The 16,775-nt window shown below is 45.7% G+C and overlaps 1 protein-coding gene across 1 annotated transcript in view; it reads left to right on the top strand.

Moving 5' to 3' along the window:
• Window positions 1-11,622: 11,622 nt before the first annotated feature.
• The window catches only part of CTNNBIP1 (catenin beta interacting protein 1), a 43,993-nt gene continuing 38,840 nt past the window's right edge, over window positions 11,623-16,775 (top strand). The window contains exon 1 of the mRNA XM_016163604.2: window positions 11,623-11,851. The gene's annotated coding sequence lies outside the window, so the exon portion shown is untranslated. The remainder of the gene's footprint in view (window positions 11,852-16,775) is intronic.

Raw genomic sequence — 16,775 nt, 5'->3', positions numbered from 1 at the left:
TGCTTCCAGTCTGTCTGACCATGGAATTAAAGATTTAGAAACTAGGTTAACTAGCATTTACTATTTTTATAAAGTCACAAAAAAGGTTAAATATAAGTCTCTTCTATATATTCCCTTAGAATATGGCCTTTTGGCCTCCCGACTCACTTCTTTTTGAAATCCCTCTCCCTGCTCACACTAATAGCAAAGTGGAGAGACTGCAATGCTGAAAGGGCCTCAGACACAAGGAGTCGGCCATGTTCTCAAGAGTCCATGCTGTTGCAAGCAGAGACCAGGAAAGCTGAGAGGTTTGAGGCTGTTGGTTAGAAGCTTCCTAATCTTTGTCTTTCTCTGAGACGATCACATTCCATACAAACTCAGACTATGGACTATAATTAAAAATAACAAGTAAAAAAATGGTTTTCTATAAAGGACATCAAGGAGAGCCACCACTTTTGTTTTGAGTTGGAAAAGAGGACCGTTATGCAGGCCAGAGTTCTCACTAAGATTATGCATCAGCCACAGATCCTCTGCCCCCAGTATCTGGCAACTGTGACCATGAATTTTTGAGGCCTTCCCACAAGAACCTCTGATTTTATGTTATAGTCATAATTTCAATACATGGTTGAAGGGCTTAAGTTAATTATGTCTTTTTATATACTAAAATGTCTTCATAGGTCAGGTACTTTTTTCTGTCACTGCTCAATTGTATCACATGGGGCTATTCTTTCCTGTGAGAGGAGATTAATGTGTTTTGGGTGGCCCATATGTAAACCTGGTGTCTTTAGGCTTGGTATCTTTCCTCCAATGCTCGTAAAATAGGCCAAGTTGAAAACTGAAGCACTTATCCTCAACGATAATGAAAGAGGTAATTTAGGCAAAAGGCAAATATTTGGCCTGAATTAGATTATAACTGGTTGAGTTAATCCTGATTTGATCATGATCTTAGAAAACGTGATGCTTTTACTACTTCATCTTTGAAAAATAAATAACTTGGTTAGCATCTCAATTTTAATCTAGGTCTTGGTAAATTACATCAATTTTATTCTAAGTCAGTAAATTATGCCTTAGATTTGGTTTCTAAAGCTCTGAGCTTATACTCATTTATTTAAATATTTTGTTTCACATTTACTCAGGAAAGGAGCATTTGTACTTTTGGAGCAAACAGGTGAAATCTCAGTCTCCCGCCCTCAGTCTTGTGGCATTTCTGTTCATCCTGTTTCCCAGAAGTAGGAGTGGTTCGCTCCCCTGCAGGAGAATAGCATGAGCAACACTCATATAAGGGAGTACATATAGGTGTACCTGAATCCACTTTGCACTTGAGAGAGAAAAATGCATTGTGAGCTTGGAGGAGAAATGAGGATGTGAGCGTGTGCTCACCCACATGCCTGCCTCTCTCCTGAGAGTGTAACTGGACCAGTGGCATGTCTGCCCCCACAAGGCCCTCATGACCTCCCACAGTGCTATTCTTGCCCGAGTGGGAGGTTGATTATGCCAAGTTACTTTTGTTACAATCAAAGTGTTGGGCGAACTGTGTACGGGAGGCCTTTTTGGTTTGCAAAACTCAATGCGCTTTTTCCCTGGTGGGGATGATGTCTTGAAATTGAAGAGAAGAAAACATGTTTTGGAAAAATCTAATGACACCGTAGGTGCAAAGAAAGTTTTTGCTCCCCCTTCTGATTGTGTCATTCTCTCATCAGACATTTACTGAGTGCTGATAAACGCCATACATTTCTTGGCTCTTTTTGTTAAATTTTCTAAAAGATATTGGATGGAGTCCTTTTTTTTTTTTTTAAAATATGACTTAAGTGTTCATATAATTAATAGAAGTTTAGATATCCTGCTGCATCACCAAGTGTTTCATTTTACAATGATAAAATTGTGCTTTAAATGAACCTAACAATAGAAGAATATATTTGTTATTCTATCATAGTTAGCTGGGTCCTTAGAAATATTACTTCAGATGTGTATCTGTATATTGTAAAAAATATTACACTTGGAAATAATACTATACAATTTGATCTAAGTGATCTCTTTATAATTTTTTATCTTTTAATTGATCTTGTAAACTGCATATCTCATTAAAATATTTGCATGATTCAGTTCTTTTGGAGGATATTAAATAGAGAGAAAGCTAGAATACTCCTGTAGGGGAGGAAAAACATCTTCCCTCTACCCTTTTACGTTCTTGTCTGAGACCCCATAACAAAAGACAGATTGACAAGAGAAAAGCATACAGATTCATTTAAGTTTTACATGACATGGGAGCCTTAATAATGGAATGAAGACTCAGAAAAACAATTAAACCTGCGTGTGTTTATGCTAGATTTGATGGAGAGTGGAAAGTCACGGAGAGATGTAGGACAAGGGCAAGCTAAGGGTGGTAACCTGACGGGAACTTAGCAAGATCTGTTTGTTCAGATTCCTTTCTATGCCCCTTGTGTTTGGAGATGAGGATGCTCCTTCCTCCAGGGATTAGGAGGGCACTTCTCTCATCAGGGTTTTATGACCTGCTTCTGGGGAAGGTGAGAGAGCCCTCCTGCACCTGCCACTTCTCAGATTCCTTCAGCTTAAAAATTCAGTATGCCCAGGTGCCATACTTTTGGGTGGTGTGTCCTGAACCTTGTCATTCTATTTCTAGTTCTAATTCTGCTACTCTTATACGTAATTTTTACCCCATTTTGTCAAGTCTCCTTCCAAAATTCATGTTGATATTTTGTGAAGAATGGTTATTGACTGTATGAATTGCTTTGAAACTACAGTATAAGGAACTGTATAAAAGTAAAATAATACTTTTATTAAAGTTATTTAAAATCTTAAAAACATTTTGAGAATACAAAATAGAGGCATTGTGTCTGGTTTGACTAAAGGAAGCTTATATTCGTACGCTAGATAACTTGAAGTAATAGGAAATTAAGATCATAAATAATGTGGGGAAAAGCGCACAGTTCTGTTACCCATGTTTTTACCTTTCTTGGAGGTAACAAATTACTTTTTCTGTTATATTTTCTTTCAGTGATGTTATAATAACCCAGGACATCCTAATGAAAGAATGTTACTGGGTCTGTGGGAATTCGTGTGTTAATATTATAGTCTGTCTCAGCAGGGTGTCATTAGCAGCAGAAATGGAAGTAGTCCCTTTATCTTTCCAGACACTGTAGCCTCTTTAGCATGCTGTTTCTATGTGTCTCCTACTCTGAACAGAAATTGCCTGCTTAAAGTTGTTTTAAAAAGTCCCAAGTGTCACCTGTATGCCTTCTTGAGGACTCCCTCCTCTTCTCTGTGAGCCTGTCTTCTGTTCTTTATTTAGAAAGCGTTTTCTACTTATTGGTGAAATAAATGTCCCTTTCTTTTCTGTCTGTCCTTAGCCACCAATTAGTAAGATGAGCAGAGATGCTCCCATGCTGAGCGCTGTGCTAGGGGCATGGAAGGAGCTGACGCTGCTTCATGGTGCAAACCATACAAGCGCCTTCTTATCTTCCAGGAAAGCTGGGCTACCCCCTGGAGCCTGGAGCTATTTCAGTCTAACTACTCATTAAAGTCTGTCTGAGCTATTGTTAAAGCCTTTGGATCCTTTAAGTGAATTGCCTGCCCTTGAATTCAGCTAAAAATAGTTCACTTTCACTCCCCAGAGCTGCTCCCAAGTTACATGAACTCTCCCCTGCCCCAGCCTCACACCCCGCCAAAATATTGATGTCCACAGCAAGACAAGCTTCTTATTAAAGACCCAGGACTGTTGCTGTGAATGCATGCCTAACGGTAAGAATGGTAGGAAAGGATGAATCCCAGTTAAACTTGAGCCCAAGAATGTGCAATAAGAAATCAGGACTTTGGGCAGCAGTGGGTGGGGGGACAGATTTTCTCTTCCCTTCAAAAAAATAAATTATTTTGTAATGCAAAAGATAATAAATTAAATCTAAAAATTGATGAGAGTACATAGCAGTGTGCCAGACCCGCCCAAATAAATTGAGACCTACTATGCCTTCCTCTCCTTCCCATATGGAATCCATTGTAGACTTGGTAGCTTTGGAGCAATTGGCAGAAGACTGAGCATTTCTGGGCAAGCTCGAGCCAGCCCTGACAGGAGGAAATTAATCTCATGTTTAAATAGAAGTAAGCACAGAAAGGGATCAATTTGTTCCCGAAAACTTGTAAAACCATTCATCATTATGGTATGTGCTGTATCCTCAAAAAATTGGGGTCAAGGACCCTAAACTGTTCCCTAAATGGTCAAAGTACTTCTAAGCTAATAATGTTATACCAGTTTTATATCCTATTCGTTAAAGGGTTTGGGAAAAATTAAAGCGGTTTAGAAGCTAAAGCAAGGTGGCTTAGCATGTGGCTAGACTCTGCCATTTATTTGATTTCCCTCAATGGAAAATACTTTGATCAGAGCTGCTTTGATATACTAGATTTGCTACTCAACAGATATTGACTCATACATCCCTCGCTTGAGGTGGAACATACTTCCTCATCCCACTGTTTAGGGCCTGGCTGTGAAACTGGATTTGGTCAATGGAGTGTTTACGGACGCGACTCCTGGAGAGGTGTTCACTGTGCTTCCACAGTCCGGCTTTATGCTCTTGCACTTCTCCATTCATCGTAAGAGGGGTTTGCTGGTGGAGCCTCTTGTCCAAGGAGAATGAGGACTCACGTGGAGCAGACTTAATCCTTACCCTTAGCTACACCCTGCCGGTCCCAGCCCAACTCAGCAGTCATAGTCAACTCATAGCCTGAAGTAGACCCACACTACACAATTCGCAGACCCCTGAGCAAAAAACAAATGCTTGTTTAAGCCACTAAGTTTTGAGGTGGTTCGTTATGCAGAAATAGCTAATAAGCCATTCTTGTTCTATTTTAGTTGATTCACTATGCTAAAGCCATAGTTCAAATACAAATCTAACCATGTCACATACTTGTTTAAACCTTTCAGTAGTTCCTATTACTTTTGGAATGAAGACCAAATGTTAGCATGACCTATGAAGCCCTGTACGATCTGGGCCCGGCCTCTGCCGGCCTCACTGGGGCCTCTTTCTCCATCACTGCCCTCCAACCATCTGGCCTTTTCACTCAGTCGTTTGATCTCACCATGCTCTCTTTCCTCCTTATGGCCTTTTTATGGTCCCACTGTGTGCTATCCTCTTCTAGTCTCTCTTTACTAGTAAACCCCTACTTACACCTCCAGTGTAATCTTAAATATGACTTTCCTAAAGAAGCTCTCCTTGACTCAATACAAAGTTAGATTCCCAAATATGTGATCTTACAGCCTTTGTATTTCAGCTTTTAGCACTTAACTATATAGTGCAATGAATTATTCAGTTCTGTAACGCATCGGCGTCTGCCTTACCCATCATGGGGATAAGGACAATCTGTCTGATTTGCTGCTTTATCCCTTGCCTAGCACAGTGACATGCACCTGGCATTCGCTCAATAAATACTTTTTGACTGAAGACTGCTTGAACGAGTCAGGGGCTACAGAATAAGTGACATGTGATGTTGATGAAGATCTGAATTAATTCAGTTGAAAGGTCCTGTAAGAATTTAGTGTAAAGAAGTGTGAATACCAGGACAGGGTCAGAAAAAGACACCTGCAAAGGAAACACGGTCTCTTGTTCGTTATAGAGCCAAGTTATAAGAATAATGAGCTCGATTTCTAAATGTTACTGAATTAGAAATGAAAACCATGTGTCAGCAGCAGGAAGGGGACAAATAATAGTTGGGCTGTAGTAGAAATACCCACGAGTTTCCAGCAAGTGAGGATAGCCCAAGAATTTGAAAATAAGGCCAAAACTATGCCTTTTTTCAGTTAACTTTTTAAATAATGTCACAGCTTATCTGGTAGGGAGAAACCATTCTAGGTATCATGACAGACACCAAGAAAAAGTAAGACCTACCAGGAATGGTAAAAGTTTTGAAATTTGAAGTGAAAATCCCATGAAGGTTTCCGTCCAAAGTACAAAGAAGGAACTCAGGTTGGATGAAGCCTCAACTCCGGAGTTTCCCCGTCCTTAATGTGTAGAAGGAAGAAAGACGCCTCTTGAGGGGACACTTGAAACCCGCAGCCTCAGGATTCACTGGAACTTATGAAGACCGGACTGAGCCTTCCCATGTCACACCCCCCAACACACACACACACATACACACATGTCATCATGGGAGGGAGCCTGTGGAAGCCATCATTTGCATATTCCAGTTTGTCAGCAATGTATACAAATGTAACCTTTTTTTAAGGGAAAAAATGTGGAGAATTTTTTGAAATTCTTTAGCTATGAAGTATCTTGATATATTTCCCTTAGCGCTGTAGTTGTGCTAATTAAAATGATCTCAGCAGAGGATCCCTGAGTGCAGCTTCCTCTTTTTTTTTTTTTTCCCCCTGCCTGTGTTGGCTCTCATGCTCTTTGCTTAAATAATTAATAATCATTTCTATCTGTTATGCAGTGTGTGGGAGAAGAGTGCGTAATCTCGGATCCCAGGACATTTGCACCATGCCTGTCCCCTTTGCATAAGCTTTCATGTGAGGCTCTTCATTAGCTGGCACCCGGGTGCATATGTTCCGCCCTCAGCCTTTAGTGTTTATTAACTATATATATAAAAAAAAAAGAGCACCATCTGATTCGCCAGCTGGGGGCAAATACAGCTAATGGGAAGTAATTTCCCGGAAGAATAGTAATGAAGAAAGTGAGGGGAGAGGGGTGAGGAGCAGACCAAACCACAAAGTTCATTTAGATTGAGCAATCTCTGCTGGACCAAAATGCTAAATCTGTCTGTCACATTACTGCAAAGCCATACCTCAGTCTGAAGAAATAGCAAAGAGGCTTTAAGAAAACCCCTAGCTAAACATTCGAATGTGAAACAGGAGGGTTTATAGTCTCGGATAGGCTTGAAAATTTTCTACTCTGACAATGGTGAAGGGTAGGAGCAAAGCTACAAATATTTAGTAGTAACAGGCCATGCTACTTATTTTATAACAATAAACTACGGGAAAGTCTGCACCCCAGTGGGGCAGAAGGAACTGCCAGGAATGGTTGTTTCAGTCTCACCTGAATTCACTGATAACATTGCAACACCTACAGGTGCACTAAGTAAGTGCTGGGAGCAGTGACAGCTGTTTTATCCTTTATTCCCAGAGAATAAAGGCTCTTTGCTTTGAGAGATGCAAATTTTTTTATACTTAATTGGATGATAGCCATCAGAGAAAAAAAGTGATAGACTACTATGCTGAAAAGCTAACAGGCTGAGTATTTGGATCCAAATCGAGGTCCTATATTGGTTTGTCTTTACTGAGTGATTAGAATGTTGGAGGCTGCAGATATAATTCACTTACCAGGAAAAAAAAAATACGTTCACAAGGCATGTTGGTCTACCAAAACTCGGCCAAGGAAATGAGTAATTATTTCTTTATGCTGTTCCCAAGTACAGTATAAGCAGGGTTCTGTGGTGCGGGGAGGATCTACCCATTAGATGCTGCGGAAACCAACACTCTGGGGACAGGCTGGCAGAGGGCCAGATGTTCCCAGCTGCACATACCCCATTCATGACACAAAATGTATATTCACCGATCTACAAAATGCTTTCATCATCGTGTTTAATAATTCCTTATTATCTCCAAAGTAAAATCAGATGACAAGTTATTTGCCAAGGCGAAACAGGAGAATGGCGCGTGACTGTGGCACTCTGTCTCCCGTGCGCTTAGCCTCCTTATCATTGTCCTCAGAGCAGTTAGAGCTGTACCAAATGCAAACAGGATGACAAACAGGGACCACGGCAAAAGGCAATTTTTTTTTACTTCCCATATAACTGGGAATTATTAATGTTTAAAATTTGGTTCTCAAAAAAAAAATTGGTTCTCATTTTTTTCTTTCCTAAAAAAAATCTCTTTTTATTCAGTAACAGTCTCTTCCTTTCTCCCCCACTCTCACTTTGTACCTGTTCAACTCATAGGTAGGAAGGTTCTGTTACGGGGTAAAATTGGACAACTACTGTTGCTGTAACTGCTTCGAAATAGCTCTCTTTCTTTGCAGCCTTCTGTGGCTCCACTGTTGTTTCATACTTGGCCTGAAAATTTTACTGTCGTAGTTATCCCTTTGGTATAGAGTAGAAGTATTGGTTAGGAATCAGGCCACATAGGAGGTGAGCGGTAGGCGAGGAGCAAAGCTTCAGCTGTATCTGCAGCCGCTCCCCAGCGCTAGCATCACGGCCTCAGCTCCACCTCAGATCAGCAGGCATTAGATTCTCATAGGAGCTCTGGTCCCTGGTGCCATAAAGGTTGGAGACTGTTGGTATAGAAGATAGAGGGGTTTTTTGGCTCCAGAAAGCACATATTTAAAGATGTATGTTTATCTGGGAGCATAGAGAGCCCTCGCCAAAGCTGAAAGGATAGAATAGAGAACCATAATGTGATGAGTGAAGAACGAGCAGAGGGTTATTGGAGGTGGGGAAGTAGGAGTGGCTGGCCAGTGGGAGGCAAAGTCCTGAGTGGGGTCTTTAGACGTGTATTTATTCATGTGATAACATTTGTTGAGCATCTGCATGTGCCAGGGACCGCCCTTGCTCGATGGGGATGGTTCACAACGACGTCCTTGTCCTCTAGGAAATTATGGCCACACCGGACTGGATGTAGCAGCATAGGGTAAGAAAAGTCTCCTTGCAGAAGACCGAAGAAGACCAAATATTCAGTCAGATGAAGTGGGGAAACGTAGGGAAGAGCCACTGAGGCAAAAGGAATTGGACATTCAGAAGTCCTTAAGCACAAAGAAGGACCCTGTGATGGAGGGATAGCGAGAAGGCCTGCGTGTATCTGGAGCCCAGTAGGCAAAGGTGCTTCAATATCAGGCTGGATCCAGATGATGCAGGGCCTCATAGCCATGCTTTTGAACTTCATTATGAAAAAGAGAATTTTTCGAATAGCAGAGGTCTGACAATGTTAGTACATTTTAAGATACCTCTAGTTGCTGTGTGGATAATGGATTAGGGGGGTGGTCAGGAAAACCTGAATGAGAGAGCACTTGGGAGTTATTGCCGGATGAAGGGGAGAGCCGATTACAGGTTAAACTAGGACAGAACAGTGGAGATGGGGGGAAGGGGGAGATTCAAGATATGCTTTGGGGGTGGAAACAACATAGACCGGATGTGAGGGATAAAGGAGAGAGTGGCGTCATGGATACTCTCTTAAGTTGCTGGTGTAAACAGCTGGGTGGAGTGGTGCCAGTTCCTGAAGCGGGTGGTACTGGAGGAGAGGCAGATTTGGGGGCCTGTTAAGTGTGGGGTGGTGTGAGCAAAGCTGGTACAAGGTCTGTTGAAACTGAGGAACACACTGTTAGGGGTCTCTACTTTTCTCTCCCTTTCCCCTTCCCTCGCTCCAAATCTTTCTGTCCAGTAACATTGCCTCATTCTTTCAGAATTTTCCATGTGGGGGATGGAAGACGGTGTTAACATTTTCGAGGTCACATCCTTACAGTCGATCCAATAGGAAAGAGAGAACTTCTCTTCATTTCTAATTCAGAAAGTTTCAGGGAAGAACTCGGATTGGTGCAGTTTGCTACTACTAAGCCAGCTTCAAGAGAATGTAGCACTTGGCTTGGTCCAGCTTGGGTCCTGTGTCTTTCCTGTTTGTTTGTTTGTTTGTTTTGTGTAGGGAGAGGGTAGATACTGTAATTGGTAGCCTCATCGGCACCTCAGGGGGGTAGAGAGTGGGGAGGAGCAGTTCCGCAAGAAGAAGAAACGGGTGCTGGGCTGTCAGAACAGATGTTCCCTATCTCGTAAGCCTTCAACGTTCCATTCTAAAACCCTACAGATGGATGGAGCCTGAGTTAATCCTGAAGTAATACTGCTATCTGTCCAGAAATGCTCTGAGCTGATGCAGTAGTTGACTTATAGGTTGTGTTGATGAACTTGTTATAATTTCGAACTATAAAAACTGTATTTATGAAAATTTGGAAAAAAGGAAAAAAGGAAAAGGATCCATTTCACATTGACATATTTTCATCTTATGCATTCCTTTCCCACCTTCATCCTTAAGCATATCTTTTTAAAAATATAATTTATTTTATTATTTGTCTTGAATAGCAAGCAACTTGACTTTTTAAAATTATTTTTTAAAATTCTTCAATGTCACCACATATTTGACTCCTCTTATCCCAGCTACCTCCTCCCTTCCACTTTTCCCTCCCCTCTGGTAACCACTAGTCTTTTGCGGTGTCCACGAGTCTCTGTTTGTCCTGTTTATCTGTTGCTTTTAGGTTTATATCCCACATATGAGTGATATCATGTGGTTTTCAATTTTTTCTGTCTGACCTATTTCACTTAGCATGATTACAATTTGTTTGATTTTCATTCATTTGTTTAAATATTAATATTTACATAAAATAATTTGAACGCACATTTTTTTTTTTTTTTTTTTTTGCATTGCTGTGTTCTGGGACACTTGAAGGACCAGCTGGTACACTGTGTTGGCAAATACTGGTTGAGTTCTTGCTACTGGCTTGGTAGTCCAAACACTGATGGGTAAGAGACATGATTAACATCTATTTCTGGCTTCTCGAAGCTTTTGATAAAATTAAAGTATTACTCAGTTGTAACTACAATAGTGTTAAATAAAAGAGTAATATGGACATTACAGAATATAAACACAGTAAAGTCAGAAGGAAAAGCATCTTCTATCTTTCTTGCATAGGGAAGGGGAAGAAATGTCTGGAGAGTGGAATCAGATGGGACAAAAAAGGGATGAAAAGGTTGCGGTAAGCGGGACAGAAGGGTTTCTAAACTGCGGCTAGTGTCACACTGTAACTGTTAAATGTTGAAAATGAGACAACAAATGAAAATGAGACAAAAATGGGCATTTTGCCCATCAACGGTTCTTTTTCTCTGTACTCTGTCCAGAGAGAGCCAGATAACAGAGTCGGACTTTCATAGAAACATTTCATCATGGACCCCTTTTCCTCCAGAAAAACGCACTCACTACCGAAACACGTTTAACGGACCCACGGAGGCCCGTCCCTGGGCTCTCTGGGCTCCGTGGCTCCCACTTCAAGTGCGGGCCTAACTGCTTCAAAGGGTAGCAATGTTCCCAGCTCCAAGACTCAGGAAGACCCCGCCTCTAAATGTCTAACACCCTCGTCCATTTCAGAATTCCAGGGGTCCTGGGTAAACCGGACTCACCGGGAAGCCCGGTCTGGCAGCTCCCATTTGTAAATCCAGACCCGTGTATGGGTGAGGCCATTTTTTTTTTATGGGATTACTATGCTCCTGGAGCAGCGAGGGACAGGCGAAGCCGCTTTACCTCAGCGTCAGCTCCATCCTGGACCGGGGCTCCGCCCTCAGGCCACCTCCTCTCCCCTGCTCCCGCCCCCCCTCCCCTGCCCACCTTCGGCTCCGCTCCTCCCCTCTGCTCCGACTGCGGTTCCGCGGCTCCCGGCGACCCTGCTCCACCAGCCCGGCTAGTGGCCCCGCCCCCAGCTCGAGGAGCCCAGTGAGCTCCGGCCCTGCGGCAGGAAGCCTCGCCCCCGCTGACCGATGCAGCCAATGAGGGTTCCGCACGCCGGCCCCGCCCCCCCAGCGCGAGGCCCCGCCCCCGGAGCCCGCCCGCCGCGGCCCCTCCACCCCGGGGCGTCGCCGTGGCCGCGCCTCCGCCGCCCGCGCGGAGCCAGATGCCGCCCCCCTCGCCGGTCCCTCCCCCGGCGGCCTGGCGCCTCCTTCCCTCCCCGCCGCGGTGACTCACGGAGCGGGAGGCGGAGGCTGAGGCGGCCGCTCCCGCTTCTGCTGCTGCTGCCGCCGCCGCCGCGGCTGCTCGGGTTGAGCGCGCCCCGGAACAGGCCGCCGCGCGCTGCGCACGGACCCGCAGCCCCCGCCGGCCAGGCCGGGTCGGGCGGCCCAGGTAAGCGCCGAGGCCAGCCCGCGCCCGTAGCGCCGGGGCCCGCGCCGCGCCCGGGCTCGGGGGAGCCGCCGGCCCTTTGTCTCCCGGGGAGGGGCCGCGGAGGGCGCCCCCGACCCCGCTCAGACCCACTGGCTGAGCCCCCGGCCTGGCGCCCTGGGCTGGGCCCGGCCTCCTCGCCCCGCCGAGCCGCCGCTGCCTCCCGCCGCTCGCCGCAGACCACCCTCCGGGCGTCCTCGCCTCCTGGGGGTCGCCTCCACAGGTGTCCGTGCCACCCACTCTGCTGCTCATTTCACCGCGTCGGCTGGTTGTCATCGCCTGTCAGCACTCGGGGTCCCGCGTCCTCTTGTCTTCCCTCACCTGAGCCCCACTCTCAGCATCCGGACCCCGTGTATAGAGCTCCTCCATATTTCCCCAAACTCAGTGCTGCCAAGGTCTGGCCATTTGGGCTGCGCGTCCCCTCTCCAGTCTGATTGAACTGTCCCCTCCCCGTTCCACCTCTCCCAGTGAGCGGTCCTGGAAGGTACACATTGTAGGCACATGTCTCACCTGTATGGCCCGCTGTATATGTAAGTCTGCAGAATTAACCACTTGGAGCCCAAACTGCACTTCTCACCTCCTTTTCATCACCCCCACCCCAACCACCTTCCTTTTTCTTGAACCTGGTAACCAGGACACGTAGGTCTGGACACCCAGCCTGTTAGGTCCCACGTGCCCCCCCTCCTTGTGTGCTGAACTTGACTGAGCAGTACCCACTGTCAGGTTAGCCCCAGGAAGGCCGAGGAGGCGGGTACGGCAGCAAATCAAGTTTTACGGATGATGAGACGTGTAGCTTGCAGCACCTCCAATCTAAGTATGCTATAACTGTTAATTATTTTTTCTTCTGCTACTCACAGAACCTAGGGAAGTGTGCCTGGCCAACTGCTGGGTAAATCGAGGCACAAGGTGTGTCGGTAAGGGACCTGGAGGCAAGTCAGAGTTTGTTCTGAGGTTCTGTCCCTGAGTGGTTTGGCTCTGAGCTCCCTGTTAAAACTGCTGGGCTCTAGTTCCTGGCTTTTGACCCTAGGTGATACTGATCTCTTGGGCCATTAAAGTGTGCAGATATCCCAAGTTTCTTCTGATTTAAAGCAGGACTTTGAATCATAAATAGAGGTCCCAGCTGTTAAATGCCAGTGTGTCATTCACGGTTTCCTGGTGAAATTTGTAGTCCTCGTAATTATAAGTTCTCTCTATGGGATGGAGATTCATCCATTCGATAGTAAGTGTTTACTATGTGGCAGGCACCGTTCCAAGCACTGGGGCTACAGAGGTGAAGACAGACACAGCCCCTGCCCTGTAGCAGGACATTCTAGAGGAGGGAGTCAAAGAATAAGAAGGAAAAATAATTTCAGTAGTGGTAAATGCTATGAAGGTGGAAAGAACTAGTTCGGGTTCGATTTCAAGTGCAGTTAGCAGCCATTGGAGGATTTTAAGCAGAAAGGTGATAAGGTCAGATTTAAGTGTTCAAAGATTGTTCTGGCTGCTAGATCGTGACTGGATTGCAAGGAGCAAACAGAAGCAAGAATACCAGTTGGGAGACAGACTATTGCAGCTGTCAGGCAAGAGGTGATGGCAGGTTGGGGGACCAGGGTGGTAGCAGCAGAAGTGAGGAGGAGTCTTGAATAGCAAGCAACTTGTCTGCTTCCCTGGGAGAGGCTGAGAGCTGTAAAGCAACTCCAGGAACACCGACCGAGATTTCTTTGTCTAGTGGAGGATTTCTAGACCTGACTATGCTCAGGTTTAGCTCAGTAGACCTTACTCAGCACCTGTTGTGAGCTAGGAGGTACGCTAGACACTGGGGATAGAGGCGTGAGCGAGGCGCATAAGGAGCAGTCTCCACATTATAACACCGTATTCACAGAAAGGTCACCTCCTTCAAGTAAAAGGGTTTGTGGGCTTAAAAGCCAGGGAGAGGTGGAGGAGGGCAGAACACTCTTGGCTTCATTCCCACATCTGGCTGCATTATTTAAATGAGAGATCTTTAGTGCCCTCCGCTGCTATAAGATGTTGCCCAAAGAAATTGGGACTGTTCTCATAGGTGGGAGAACAAGTCAGTGGCTATGAACTTTGAACCATTAACCAGAATAAAACTTGACCTTTGTGCTGCTCCAGATCTGTGCTGTCAGAGCTAGAGGGCCTTGGGGGTTTTGTAAACCAGCCCTTTTTATGGTTTGGCACCTGTTGCCCCTAGAGGCTAAATAACTGTTAAAATCCCATAGCAGTTTGTGCATCTTCTTACGGCAGCCGCCACTTTCTGCCTCTGTTTCAGCTCCATGTGTACGGGCATGACTCTGAGCTTGCTGAGGCCAGCATGTCTATGGGACTCATCTTTGCATCCCTCGCAGCATCTGGATCAGTACAAAAAGTAAACTCATCAAGTACCGGTTGATGTGCCTGGGTGTTTCATAGCACCTAAAACCAGAACTCAGGCATCCTGACCCTGTCGCTGCATTAGACCATGCTTCCTGTCAGCTCCCTCCTCATCCAGTATGCAACACGGGCGTAAACCCGGCGGTCTCCCTCTCGCTGAGGTCAGAGAACAGGGCAGCCCGTCCCTCGTGAGTCTGCTCTCTCTCCAGTTCTGCCTACAGGGAACAGCTGCTGAGGGTGCTGACACTCAGCCAATAGGAAGTAAAGCCCTTGGACTTTGTACCGAGACTGTCTGGGTGTGCATCTTGTTTCTGCCATTATGAGCTGTGTGACTTTCAGCAAGTAACTTAACCTCTCTGTGCCTCAGTTTCCCCATCAGTAATCATACTTCCTTCGTGGAGTTGTTAGGAGGATTAAATTAAGTAGCACCTATCAGATGCTTAGAAGAGCACTGGGTACTGAGCACCTGCTTGGTTGAAGTGGCAGCTATTATTTCACCATGATTTATTAATCTTGTCTTCCAACAGATTCAAAAGCTCTTTGTAGGCAGAGGTGTTGTGTAGTGTCTTGGTATACTGTTATAGTTCGGTACCTAAACTTTATAGGCGCTCAGTAAATATGTGTGGAATTGGAAGACTTACTGAGCACCTGGTATGTGCCAGGCAGTGTTGTAGGTGCTGGGGATATAGCCAAGAACCAGCTCGCCAAGATACATGGTCTAATGAAGTTTATATTCTGTGGATGAGACAGGCAGTAAACAAGTGAACAAAATAGCCTAGAATGGCTAAAAGAGAAACAGGAAGAATAAAACAGGGCAGTGAGGTGGGCAGTGACTGGGATGAGGGTGAAGGTCATGACTTTAGCCAGATCTGAGGAGGTGACTTTGAATGGAGACCTGAATGATAGGCAGAGAGGACAGCAGGAGCCCGAGCAATAAGCCTAGCAGGGCTGGAGCAAGGTGTGCGGGGAGTTGGCAGGAGGCGGATCTGTGGCCACAGGGAGAAGTTTGGAATTTACTCTTTAGTTCTGAACAGTGAGAAGCCACTGCATAGAACTTTTTCTGGTGGTTCCTCCTGGGAGGAGGAGCAGGGTTCCAGGAGAGGTGTGAGTGGGCCCTCCTTGTCCTGGCAAGGCTTGTGGAGGCCAGGAGGCCAGCAGTGTACAGTTTATTCCCATCGGATTCCCCATTTTACTGGCCTAGGTACCCAGGAGATGTGGGGCCATCAGCTAGGTTAGTGGAGGTCCAGGTGTGTGTCTGTGTGTCCTGCCCATTACACTGAGCCTTCTTTTCCCCCGAGTACATAGGTAATCAGTACACATTTCGTGAGTCGAATGAATGAGCGTTGCCAGCTCTTAGCATCTTGTCCTATGCATGTCCCGTGTTCTCTGCTCATCTCTGAATGAGTTAAAGCTTCATATCTTGGCAGTGACCAAAGTAACTTTGGATTTTTGCTGCTGTTCTTCAGATGCGCCCCAAGGACACCCACACAGATATGTCACAGTGTCTCTGTTGGGCGTGTACCAAGATTGACTGGGCAGCTTTCCTCTCTGAGCCCCCCACTTCTCTTCCAGCCTCCTGCGGAGTATTACCAGGATTGAGCCACACTGTCATCTCTGAACAACTCCTGTCGGGTCACTTGATCAGGAACACAGTGGTACCTAGAAAGCGTTGGCCGTCTTTGGTCTGGGCACTCAGAGAATGGCATGTCAAACCCAGGGCTCAGCTTGCCAGGAATCCAGAGTTGGCCTCGCTAGGCTGGGTGCAGTTGGCCAGCTTTTCAAACCTTCAGTCAGGCATCCCTTTGTCCATGGCGCCACTTGCTCTTAACCTTGAGAGGCCAACAGAAGTTAGTGGGAATCAAATAAGGACTTTTATGTTGCAGGTCACCTTTGGGGTCCCGGGGTATTTTATCGGGAGAATCCGAAACGCCTGTTAGTCATATGTCATTTATGGCCTTGTGAAAACTAAACCCAGAGTGGGCGCCACCTTTTTCTCATGTAACTGCGTTTTTTTGTTATGAGAGTGATATGTGCTCATTTAGAAAAGGAGAAAATGAATGACAGTGGCCTTTTACGTGCATCGTCTCACTTAATCCTCCCTGTGGTTTCTGAGATACACACCGCTGTAACCATTTCACATATTCAGAAACTGAGGCCTGGGAACCTTAAGTAACTTGTTCAAGGTCAAGTTAGTTGGGAACAGAGCTGGACCGAAACCCGGGAAGTATGGCTCCCAAGCACGAGCTCTGAGCTTCTCAGCAGAAACAGCAGAGAAGGAAAGCATCTCCCTTAAGCCTAGCGTGGGCGCGTCGTTAGGGTGGCCAGAGTTAGCTCGCTCCTGCCGCCGAGAGTTTGAATCCTACGCCCCTTCCCTGTCCCTCCTGACCTCGGGCAAGCTAATTAACCTCCCCTTGCCTTACTTTCCCCAACCGTAAATGGAGATAATGATATCTGTGCCTTCATAGCTCGCAGGGGCATTATGATGTTCGAGCCAAAGTGCTTTTGAACTTCTGTTATG

The sequence above is a fragment of the Rousettus aegyptiacus genome, unplaced genomic scaffold (assembly GCF_014176215.1).
Source record: "Rousettus aegyptiacus isolate mRouAeg1 unplaced genomic scaffold, mRouAeg1.p scaffold_m13_p_1, whole genome shotgun sequence".
NCBI classification, from domain to species: Eukaryota; Metazoa; Chordata; class Mammalia; order Chiroptera; family Pteropodidae; genus Rousettus; species Rousettus aegyptiacus.
This window is presented reverse-complemented; position numbering and strand designations above follow the sequence as displayed.